Source organism: Oryctolagus cuniculus, chromosome 18, assembly GCF_964237555.1.
Source record: "Oryctolagus cuniculus chromosome 18, mOryCun1.1, whole genome shotgun sequence".
Classification (NCBI taxonomy): domain Eukaryota; kingdom Metazoa; phylum Chordata; class Mammalia; order Lagomorpha; family Leporidae; genus Oryctolagus; species Oryctolagus cuniculus.
This window is the reverse complement of record NC_091449.1, coordinates 1,971,937-1,982,144: the sequence shown is the minus strand read 5'-3', so window position 1 is coordinate 1,982,144 and position 10,208 is coordinate 1,971,937. Positions and strand designations below refer to the sequence as shown.

Sequence of the window (10,208 nt, the reverse complement as noted above, 5' to 3'; positions counted from 1 at the left end):
ATGTCCCAAATTATAAATCTCTTCCCTCTCTTATTCCCACTCCTATGTTTAACAGGGATCACATTTCAGTTAATTTTCAACACTTAAGAATAACTGTGTATTAATTACAGAATTAAACCAGTCATATTAAGTAGAACAGACAAAAAAACTACTAAGAGGGATAATGTATTAAGTTGTTCATTAACAGTCAGGGCTATGCTGATCAAGTCACCGTTTCCCATAGTGTCCATTTCACTTCAGGAGGTTTCCTTTTTGGTGTTCAGTCAGTTGTCACCGATCAGGGAGAACATATGGTATTTGTCCCTTTGGGATTGGCTTATTTTACTCAGCATGATGTGTTCCAGATTCCTCCATTTTGTTGCAAATGACTGGATTTCGTTGTTTCTTACTGTGGTATAGTATTCTAAAGAGTACATATCCCATAATTTCTTTATCCAGTCTACCGTTGATGGGCATTTAGGTTGGTTCCAGGTCTTAGCTATTGTGAATTGAGGTGCAATAAACATTAGGCTGCAGACCACTATTTGTTTGCCAATTTAAATTCCTTTGGGTAAATTCCAAGGAGTGGGATGGCTGGGTCGAACGGTAGGGTTATCTTCAGGTATCTGAGGAATCTCCAGACTGACTTCCATAGTGGCTTGACCAGATTGCATTCCCACCAACAGTGGGTTAGTGTCCCTTTTTTCCCACATCCTTGCCAGCATCTGTTGTTGGTAGATTTCTGCATGTGAGCCATTCTAACCGGGGTGAGGTGAAACCTCATTGTGGTTTTGATTTGCATTTCCCTGATTGCTAGTGACCTTGAACATTTTTTCATGTGCCTGTTGGCCATTTGGATTTCCTCTTTTGAAAAATGTCTATTGAGATCCTTGGCCCATCTCTTAAGTGGGTTGTTGGTTTTGTTTTTGTGGAGTTTCTTGCTCTCTTTGTAGATTCTGGTTATTAACCCTTTATCTGTTGCATAGTTTGCAAATATTTTTTCCCATTCTGTCGGTTGTCTCTTCACTCTCCTGACTGTTTCTTTTGCAGTACAGAAACTTCTCAATTTGATGCAATCCCAATAGTTGATTTTGGCTTTGACTGCCTGTGCCTCTGGGTCTTTTCCAGAAATTCTTTGCCTGTGCCAATATCTTGAAGGGTTTCTCCAATGTTCTCTAATAAGTTGATGGTGTCAGGTCATAGATTTAGGTCTTTAATCCATGTTGAGTGGATTTTTGTGTAAGGTGTAAGGTAGGGGTCTTGCTTCATGCTTCTGTACATGGAAAACCAGCTTTCCCAGCACCATTTATTGAATAGACTGTCCTTGCTCCAGGAATTGGTTTTAGATCCTTGATCAAATATAAGTTGGCTGTAGATGTTTGGGTTGATTTCTGGTGTTTCAATTCTGTTCCATGGGTCTATCCATCTGTTTCTGTACCAGTACCATGCTGTTTTGATTACAACTGCCCTGTAGTATGTCCTGAAATCTGGTATTGCGATGCTTCCAGCTTTGTTTTTGTTGTACAAGATTGCTTTGGCTATTCGAGGTCTCTTGTGCCTCCATATGAATTTCAGCATCATTTTTTTCTAGATCTGAGAAGAATGTCTTTGGTATCTTGATTGGGATTGCATTGAATCTATAAATTACTTTTGGGAGAATGGACATTTTGATGATGTTGATTCTTCCAATCAATGAGCATGGAAGATTTTTCCATTTTTTGGTATCCTCTTCTATTTGTTTCTTTAAGGTTTTGTAATTTTCATCATAGAGATCTTTAACGTACTTGGTTAAGTTGATTCCAAGGTATTTGATTGTTTTTGTAGCTATTGTGAATGGGATTGATCTTAGCAGTTCTTTCTCAGTCATGGCATTGCTTGTGTATACAAAGGCTGTTGTTTTTTGTGCATTGATTTTATATCCTGCCACTTTGCCAAACTCCTCTATGAGTTCTAATAGTCTCTTAGTAGAGTTCTTTGGATCCTCTAAGTAAAGAATCATATCATCTGCAAAGAGGGATAGTTTGACTTCTTCCTTCTCAATTTGTATTCCTTTAATTTCTTTTTCTTGTCTGATGGCTCTGGCTAAAACTTGCAGAACTATGTTAAATAGCAGTGGTGAGAGTGGGCATCCCTGCCTGGTACCAGATTTCAGTGGAAATGCTTCCAACTTTTCCCCATTCAATAGGATGCTGGCCGTGGGTTTTTCATAAATTTCTTTGATTATATTGAGGAATGTTCCTTCTATACCCAATTTGCTTAAAGTTTTCATCATGAAAGGGTGTTGAATTTTATCAAATGCTTTCTCTGCATCTATTGAGATAATCATATGGTTTTTCTTTTGCAGTCTGTTAATGTGGTGAATCACATTGATTGATTTGCGAATGTTGAACCATCCCTGCATACCAGGGATGAATCCCACTTGCTCTGGGGGGATGATTTTCCTGATGTGTTGTTGTATTCTATTGGCGAAAATTTCATTGAGGATTTTTGTGTCTATGTTCATCAGGGATATTGGTCTATAATTTTCTTTCAGTGCTGCATCTTTCTCTGGCTTAGGGATTAAGGTGATGCTGGCTTCATAGAAAGAATTTGGGAGGATTCCATCTTTTTTGATTGTTCTGAATAGTTTGAGAAGAAATGGAATTAGTTCTTCTTTAAATGTCTGGTAGAATTCAGCAGTGAATCCATCTGGTCCTGGGCTTTTCTTTGTTGGGAGGGCCTTTATTACTGTTTCAATTTCTGTTTCAGTTATGGGTCTATTTAGGTTTTCTATGTCTTCATGGTTCAATTTAGGTAGATTGTATGTGTCCAGGAATCTATCCATTTCTGATAGATTTTCTTGTTTGCTGGCATACAAGTCCTTGTAGTAATTTCTGATGATTCTTTTTATTTCTGTGGTGTCTGTTGTTACGTTTTCTTTTTCATCTGTGATTTTATTGACTTGGGTCTTTTCTCTTCTTTTTTTAGTTAGTTGGGCCAATGGGGTGTCAATTTTGTTTATTTTTTCAAAAAACCAGCTCTTCGCTTGGCTGATTTTTTGTAATGTTTTTTTTGGATTCAATCCTGTTAATTTCTTCTCTGATTTTAATTATTTCTCTTCTCCTACTAGATTTGGGTCTGGTTTGCTGCAGTTTTTCTAGGTCCTTGAGATGCGCTGAAAGCTCATTTATTTGGTGTCTTTCCAGTTTCTTGGTATAGGCCCCTATTGCTCTAAACTTGCCTCTCAATACTGCTTTTGCTGTATCCCATAAGTTTTGATATGTTGTGTTGTTATCTTCATTTACTTCCAGAAAGTTTCTGATTTCTCTTTTGATTTCTTGAATGACCCAGTGTTCATTCAGGAGCATGTTGTTCAGTCTCCATGTGTTTGCATACTTTCTGGGGTTTCCTGAGTTGCCAATTTCCAGCTTCATTCCGCTGTGGTCTGAGAAGCTGCATGGTATGATTCTAATTCTTTTAAATTTGCTGAGACTTGCTTTATGGCCTAGTATGTGATAAATCCTAGAAAAGGTTCCATGCACTGCTGAGAAGAATGTAAAGTCTTTAGATGTAGGATTGAAAGTTCTGTAGATATCTGTTAGATCCATTTGGGCAATAGTTTCAATTAAATCTGCTGTTTCCTTGTTGATCTTCTGTCCGGATGATCTATCTATTTCTGAGAGTGGAGTATTGAAGTCCCCCAGTACTATTGTATTGGAATCTAAGTCTCCCTTTAAGTCCCTTAACATATCTTTTAAATAGACCGGTGCCCTGTAATTAGGTGCATATACATTTATAATAGTTACATCTTCCTGTTGAATTGAACCCTTAATCATTATATAGTGCCCCTCTTTGTCTCTCTTAACAGTTTTTGTATTCAAGTTTATTTTGTCTGATATTAATATGGCTACACCTGCTTTTTTTGGTTTCTGTTGGCATGGAATATCTTTTTCCAACCTTTCACTTTCAGTCTGCATGCATCTTTGTTAGAGAGATGTGTTTCTTGTAGGCAACAAATAGTTGGGTGTTGCTCCTTAAGCCAGTCAGCCAATCGGTGTCTTTTAACTGAAGAGTTAAGTCCATTAACGTTTAATGTGACTATTGATACATAGTGACTTTGCCCTGCCATTTTCCCGGAGATATTTTCTAGTATATGCTTTGAGCTTCCCATGCTCTTTTACTGGTAGGTGCTCTTCCTTTCCCTTCTTTCATATTGATGGCCGTGTTTCTGTGTTTCTGAGTGTAGCACATCTTTAAGTATCTTTTGCAGGGCCGGACGAGTGGTGGCAAAGTCTTTCAATTTCTGTTTGCTATGAAAGGTCTTTATTTCACCTTCATTCACAAATGAGAGCTTAGCAGGATATAATATTCTGGGCTGGCAATTTTTCTCTCTTAGCACCTGTGCTATGTCTCGCCATTCCCTCCTAGCCTGTAGTGTTTCTGATGAGAAGTCTGCTGTGAGTCTGATTGGACATCCTCTGAGAGTAATCTGACGTTTCTCTCTTGCACATTTTAGGATCTTTTCTTTATGTTTCACTGTGGTGAGATTAATTACAACGTGTCGTGGTGAGGATCTCTTTTGGTCATGTTTACTGGGGGTTCTATGAGCTTCCTGTACTAGGATGTCTCTGTCCTTCTCCAAACCCGGAAAGTTCTCTGCTAGTATCTCACTAAAAAGGCCTTCTAATCGTTTCTCTCTCTCCATGCCTTCAGGAACTCCTAGAACGCGAATGTTGGTTTTTTTAATAGTATCCTATAGATTCCCAACAATATTTTTTAGATTTCTAATTTCCTCTTCTTTTCTTTGGTTTGACTGTATGTTTTCCTGTGCTCTATCTTCTAAGTCCGATATTCTCTCTTCTGCTTCACCCATTCTGTTTTTAAGGCTTTCTAATGTGTTTGTCATTTGATCTATTGAGCTCTTCATTTCATTTTGATTTCTCTTCACTATCACACTTTCCTGTTCTACTAGTTTCTGCATTTCATTTTGATTCTTCCTTAAAATCTCATTTTCATGAGAGAGATTTTCTATCCTGTCCAATAAGGATTTCTGTAGTTCAAGGATTTGCTTTTGAAAACTTCTAAATGTTCTTATCATAAATTTTTTGAAATCCATATCTTGCATTTCTTCTATCTCATCATCTTCATAATCTTGGCTTGGGGTGTTTTGGATATTTGGAGGCGTCATAGTGTCATCATTGATCTTGTTCCCTCAATTTCTGTTTTATTGCTTGGCATGGTTAATTCTTTTTCCCTCATTGTTAGGTGTTTTTTTTTTTATACTATGTCCGTGTTAAGTGGACTGCCTGCTGTTGGAGGAGCCTTGGAGGCTTGAGATGGGTGTGACCAGAGAGCTCTGCTTGGTTTTTCAGGGTTACAGGTGTGCAAAGGTGACACCCTCAGGTTATGCGTGGTAAATCTCTCTTTATTTATTTATTTATTCTTTTAATTTATTTTATTTTATTTTATTTTATTTTTTTATTCAGGAGGTAAGTAATACTGCAAGGCTGAGCAGAATGGATGGTGTTTAGCTTCCGATCTCTGGCTTCTACCCAAAGAGTCTGTGCAGGCTCCATTTCTCCTGCGGACTCCACTGAGTTGCCCAGGCTACTGAATTGTAGCCTTAACTCTCCCCTTTTATTATGTATATCCCAGCTCTTTGGCTCTTGCTCCCCTTTGCAAGGTTGGCCAGGAGGAACTTGTCTGTACCAGTACACCCCCACTTTTTTTTTCCTTCTCTCCTGTAGTCAGTCTTTTGAACTTTCCCGCTTCAAAGCCTGCTTCCCTCTAAAATTCTGTCCGTCATTTCCCTGCCAATGTTTCCAGATACTGAGCTCACCTCCGCTTCCAGCGCCGATGTGTGGACTTGGAGCCATGGGCGTCCCTCCTCTCCCCACTGGTGTCTGTGTGTGTGTGTGTGTTTGCTGATGCTGCTTCGACTCCCCTTCCCGCACTGGCGCTCAGACTCTGTGGCTCCCGCCATTTTAATTTATTTATTCAAAAGGTAAAGTGATGTGTGTGAGGGACTAGAGGAAGGAAGAGAGGAGGGAGGGAAGGAGGGAGAGAGATGGATTGATCCTCTTTCTATTGATTCACTCCCCAGATGCCTACTGCTGCTGAGGCTGGGCCAGGCTGAAGCCAGGAGGCAGGACATCCATCCAGTTCTCTTACGTGGGTGGCAGGAACCCAAGTCCTTGAGCCAGTATCTACGGTCTCCCAGAATGTGTATTAGCAGGAAGCTGACTCAGAAGCAGAGGTGGCATTCAATCCCGGGAACTCCAAGAGGGGATGCAAACACCCCAAGCAGTGTCTTAACCCACTGAGCCACAGTGCCTGTCCTCATCATATCATTAACTGCATTGCTCATGTAAGCCTGAAGTTCTACCTTGCAGCTCCTGGGAGGATATGGAAATACAGTTGCTTGCTAGGTAGCAAATTGTTCCAGTGAGGAGTTACAAACACACATGGAAGCCAGTTAATGGCACTTGCATTGTTTGGGTATTTATTTCAATAAGCTTACAAAACAGACATATGTGAGTTCAAGAAGCTTAAAATTATAATTAAAATCCTTTAAATAAATACACACACACAGAAACACACACAGACACACACACACACACACACCCCAGCAGCAGCATCAGCAAAATAAACCCTAGGTACTCTACATACTATGATTGTGCTTCTCAAAAGTTCATGGGCATCATAATGTCCATCAGATTTCTGGTGCACATTTGCAGTTTCTGAGTCAGTTGGATTGGAGAGGTCTCAAAATTGTCATTTCTGATCAGATCCTCTTTGCTGCTGTGACATTGATTGCACAGCAACACTTGGAAAACGACTGCATTAGAACATGACAAGTGCCATTTTAATCTTGTAGGAGAGAATCATGCAACCTAGCCTGAGTTATGTATGAGTCTTGTGGATCTTCCATCTTATTTTATATAAGACGATTTATTGATGTAAAAGGCACAACAGAGAGAATGAGAGCGATCTTTCATCCACTGGCTCACTCCCCAAATGGCCCCAACAGCCAGGGCTGGGCCATGCTGAAGCCAGGAGCCAGGAACTCCACTGTGGTCTCCCACATGTGTGGCAGAGGTTCAAGGACGCAGGCCGTCTTCTGTTGCTTTCCCGGGCACATTAGTAAGAATGCTGGATCAGAAGCAGAGGTATTGGACCTCAAACTGGCACTCCAGGATAGGCTACGTGCTTCCCAAGGGGTGGCTGAAGCAGCTGTACCACTCCACCAGCCTGGCATTCGCACCACAAGACCAGCCCCTGATCTTTGTCCTGAGCTCCTTGTGTCTTCAGGAGCCCTCTTATTCTCCTGGAAGGAACACCTCTTCCTGTTGGCTGGTTAGCTGGGACTTCTCTGCCTTGCTCACAAGTGCCTCAAAAATGTCATTGTGCATGTAAAAAAAGATGTACCCACTGTGAAGCCTTGCCTCCTGCACCATGGCCTCTGGGATTTCTGCCACCCTCAGATCACTATACGTGAACCAGGCCTGCTTCTGAAAGTCATACACGTCGCTGATGTAATGGCCTGCACACGGGGAGTTCCCTCTGTGGCTGATGACGCTGATCAGTCGGTAAGAATGAAGAGCATCTCCCATTTGCATGCTTCCTTTTGGTTCCTTGACATTAGCTATGGTTTTCTCCATGCCCACGATGTCTTTGGTAACAGATTCGTGCAGCTGCTCAACCACGCCTCTCAATCCTTCTGAAATCTTGTGTTTTTCGTAGTCACAAAGATCTTTTGAAGACTCACTAACATGATCAAAATCTAACTCTACCAATGTACTGGTTTTCTCATCGTCCTTGGGTTCTGGATTTTCAGGCTCCTCTTGACAACAAACTTCTTCAAGTCCTCTGTCTGGGTTGTTTATAGGATTACTTTCATCTTCACAGATCATAAGAAGAGAGATGTCTCCCTGATCCATCACTGAGGCAGCTGCCAGCATCTCCATTTCTCTGACTTCCCTATCTCTTGCGTTGCCCAGTTTGGACTCCAGATTTGAGCCACTTGCTAGGTCACTCTGCTGCTGCTCCTTTGGCCTGGCTTGCCAAATTCTCTGAGGTGTGTTTTGTTCAGCATCTTCGTCTGGTGCCACATGCAGAACTGAAGAGTCACTGGATTGCGAGGTCAACTTCACAGATGATGTGCATGGGCTGACTCTCTCAGAATTAACCTCTTGGGTGAGGTTCAGTACTTCGGGGTCCAACACAGGTGCATTACTATCCAAGGGAAGTGGTGGTCTGGTGTCTTCATTGCAATTAGAGGATAAACTCAAATATTTGGGAATAAGAACTTGTTGGTCATCCTTCATTAGCGTGTAAGTGTCACTCAAACTGTAGCGTTTCAGATGAACAATGAAGACTCTGGGTAGCCTGCCAAATTTCTGCATCACCACAGCCTTCTTGTGGTTACACATTTCACAGAGGCGCTCACATTCTTCTGTTGTAAAGAAAAGATCAAAACACTTTTGAAGGGACAAAGGAGATGCTTTTGGTTTTGGGTGTAGGTTGATGGAGATACAATTACCAGGCTCTATCACGACAACAACTTGACCACAGGCTTTGCAAATCACGTAGTCCTGCAATTCAAATTCAAAATTGGAAGCAACTGGACAAACAAACACTTTGGTGGCAGCATCACCAGCAAACAACTCTGGAGGTGAATTTTCATCTCCCGCCTCCCTCCTCGTTTTCCAAATGGTGTTTACTTTTTCAAAATCACCTTTCAGCTGGTCTAAACACTGACATAAGAATTCATGAGCATCGTTCTGCATGTTGCCCGAGAATATTTCTGCAACAGCTGAGATAGCATTTTAATATCTCTGAGTAGGTCTTGGCTAGTCTCTAGATTACAAATATCTTTCAAAGCAAGCAACATACTTAAAGGCATGATAAGCACGTCAGAAGGAATGTTCTCCCATGGAATACCTTGTCCTAGTAAGCCATCAGCAAATGATGGAATTGCATAGAGTGACTGTAAAATTGAGTTCATGTAACAGGTGTTTCCCAAATTGGGGAAGCCCTGCTGCAGTTGCTCTGGGTGAGAGTCAAGGCACAATTGGTCTTGATCGTGTTGTGGGTCGTCCTGGGCACGTTCTGGTACCGATGGCAATAGCAGACTTTTGTCAGACACACTCTGAGGAGAAAGAACAGTCTCATCCAGGGGAGAATTTCCAGGAGAGGCGGTCCTGAGGGAAGGTCCATGTTTCGAACTTCCTTTTCTAGATCTTTCAAGGAATCTTTCTTGAATTTCTTGCTTGGCACACTCTCATTTTCTTCCAGGAAGCCTTCATCCGTATCTAGACTGGACGACAGTGTTGTTTTTCTCTTCCTATCTTTCTTTTCTGGTAACCCTTGTTTGGCAAGCATTGGCGATTTGCCCAGCAACTGCTGGGGGAACGTTGTTCCACTTCCTTCTTCTGTAGTGAAGGTCTCAGCACTTGGCACACGACATACATTGGAAGATGGAGTTTTGTCAGGCTCTGTGTACCCATTCATGCTCTCCATGACACCCCAATAACTTTCCGATTTAATGGGCCACTGATGTTTGTTCTGACGAATGATGTCCAGCAAGATCTGCAACCGTTCAGTATGTGTGCGAGAGAGTTTGCCAAGACACAGGTTTTGTTCCAGAAGGTCAGATACAGGCCATTTTGTCTTTCTCCATAATGTCTAAAACATTCTAGAATATTAATGTCTAGGGAAAAACCTCTTATCTATAGGTTTTCCACCTTGAAACATGAAAATCAGTTGAATATCCTTTTCCCTTTCCACTGTTTGTGTGATGGGTTCTTTCAACTTACTAGGTCCAGTCCTCTTCTTCGACGTCTGCACAAAACCATGCACTTTGTGAGGGGATGTTCTTTGTTTACAAATACAACACATGTACCCTAAAGAAAAAGACACACGGACATTTTAATAGAAATGTAGCTACAGTGGGGACTTGAGTAAATGCTGAGCATGCAAGCAGCCATTTCATGCAAGGAGTATGAAAACAGAATTAAGATGGTGAGCTTTTCAGGAAAATTGAGGAGGGTAGGCGAAGAGAAACATGAAGAGAGAGACACAGCATAATGCAGACCCTCCGAGGCAGCATGTGAGGTTCAATTATTTGGGACTCTACCACCTGTGTGGAAACGTGCACTAGTTCTGGGCTCCTGGCTTTAGCCTGGCCCAGCCCTGATGGTTGCAGGCATTTGAGGACTGAACCAGTAGATGGAAGATCTCTCTCTCTG

The 10,208-nt window shown here is 41.5% G+C and overlaps 1 pseudogene; it reads right to left on the bottom strand.

The window, feature by feature from the left end:
• Positions 1-7,277: 7,277 nt before the first annotated feature.
• On the bottom strand, positions 7,278-9,480 carry LOC138846744 (ubiquitin carboxyl-terminal hydrolase 29-like; annotated as a pseudogene).
• Between the last annotated feature and the right edge of the window lie 728 nt (positions 9,481-10,208).